This window comes from Octopus bimaculoides, chromosome 6 (genome assembly GCF_001194135.2).
Source record: "Octopus bimaculoides isolate UCB-OBI-ISO-001 chromosome 6, ASM119413v2, whole genome shotgun sequence".
Taxonomy (NCBI): Eukaryota; Metazoa; Mollusca; class Cephalopoda; order Octopoda; family Octopodidae; genus Octopus; species Octopus bimaculoides.
The window spans coordinates 18,477,613-18,480,112 of NC_068986.1; positions in this window are offsets into that span (position 1 = coordinate 18,477,613).

The window sequence follows — 2,500 nt, forward strand, 5'->3', positions numbered from 1 at the left end:
ATATATATATATATATATATATATATGGTTCCTTATTTTCTAAAGCCTAATACGTATATTCGCAAGCATAGACGCGCACACACAGACACACACACGCACACATATACATACATACATACATACATACATACATACATACATACATACACACACACACGTGCGCATGTGAGTGCCTGTGTGTGTGTATGTGTGTTTACAAAGAGACAACAGGTACCATCACGAAAATTACTGCAACGCTTACTGTGGCCGCCACCACGTTCCCCGCTAGGTTATTCAAAGCAAACTGCTATATGCCACAAGGAACCCTATCTCTTAAGTCATTAGATTTCAATCTTCCTTATAGTATTTTCCGAAGCATCCTTTACAACTATTCGATGACAAAAGTTCTATCGTAGCAGCAAAACATATCTATTCCTCATATTTCGTTGAGATGCCCCGTGTTTTGTCCCAGAGTTTGTAATGTCTAAGACACACGTCGACAAGCTACGCTATTAGTTCATTATTTACATTATTTACATTCGACCGATATTTGTCCTCATCTTGTAGCCGTTGTAATGGATCCTCTCACGGTTGAGGACACGTCCTGCCCTCTCCGCTACTCTTCTAGATTTATATGAATCCACTGGTGTCATTATATTCAAGCCAGGTGGTATTAGCTTTGAGTCTCTACATTTACACAGGAATGTTAGATGGTTTGAAAGATGAGCTAGTATTTGATGGAGTTATTGAAGTCTAAGGTCGGCTCCGTACCGATTAGATAATACAGTTCTATATTTAAGAGATGAGGAATTATATATAGGAATTATATATTATTAGTTCTCATCATTCATATAATTGTTAACTAAAGATTCTAATTGATATGGGATTTCGCTTTCTCTGTCCCTCTCAGTAAAGCTGGACACAATATCCCTAAATGCATTTGGCAACAAGCGCCTTATATTTCATCTAGCTAACTTAAGTATTGGGTTTCCGGAAAGTTCGTGCCGATTTATAGTAGCTTACCTTTCGATTTATTTGCCATGAAAACAGCTCAATTCTGGGAAGAGAGTATTTTCAAGTTAACGGAAAGATGAAGACGCACTTTGCCACAACATGCTTCATATTTCGTTGACTAAGAATGTAACGGCAAGTATTTATTGCCTTTTTTCTTTCTTTTAAAAATCGGCACGAACTTTCCGGACAACCCAACAATATAGGAATAGGTGTAAGTCATTTTATTAAGTAATATCCTCTCAGTTGGTATATACTCCGATAAAAAGATTTCTCTCGAATATGTTGGATTAGTTGCGGCGCTAAATATGTATAGTTTCACAAGTGACATTTATTGCTGAAAAGAGATAATATCATGGACTTTTCGGATTACCGTAATATTATTATAATTTATAGTAATTTTGCTATTATTGATATTATATTCTTACGACTGAAGATTTACAACACATAAAATGTGTTTTGCAATATTTCTGGTGCTGTCTAAATTGTAATGTCGATTAAAATAGATTACATTCCGACAGACGTCGGTGGTGAGTTTCTTCAAAAAGATCTACATCGCATTGAAGGACGTCCAGGATTATGGTACCATGATTTGTCAATATATTAATTATTGGGGAATAAAGAGGACACTCTTCTAAACACAGCATCGAGTTTTCTAATTATACCTGGTGAGATTTTCGGATTTATTATCGATATTCACCCTCTGCTCTTCTCGTTTTAAATGACTTATTGTTACATCTTTTCTATCTGATATGACTTATAGTAAATTAGCAATTATGTTGTGTGAGATGTGTGTATCTAAGCCAGAAATATGCATACATATATCAAATGATGCTTTCTTCTTTCTCACTCGCGTCTCACTCACGCTATCTATCCCTCTCTCTTTTTTTTCTTGTCTCTCTGCACACACACACCGATGCACACACACATACGTACACACAGACACACACTGTGTAGCAAGTAGCTTGCCTACCAACCACATGGTTCCGGGTTCAGTCCTACTGCGTGGCACCTTGGGCAGATGCCGTCTACTATAGCCTCGGGCCGACCAAAGCCTTGTGAGTGGATTTGGTAGACGGAAACTGGAAGACGCCCGTGTGTGTATGGGTGTGTGCGTCTGTGTCTGTGTGTATGGGTGTGTGTGTGTGTCTGTGTGTGTGTGTGTGTGTATGTGTGCGTGTGTATGTGTGTGTGTGTGTGTGTCTATGTGTTTACGTGTTTGTCCCCACAACATCGCTTGACAACCGATGCTGGTGTGTTTCGTCCGTCAACCATTTCAGTTCCAAGGTACGTTACTCCATTCGCACAGCGACATCGTACACTGAATCTAATACTACTTTTTTTTATTAGACCGATTAAGAAAATTGAAGTTATAGCAACTTCGATCTAGCTTTTATTTCTATTCTAATATTGAAAATGTTTTACTATATCGCCTTATTTTCCGAAGTTGATTAACGTCTCGACGTTGGTATTTCATACAGATGGCTAAAATTCAGCTGGGCAAATTTGT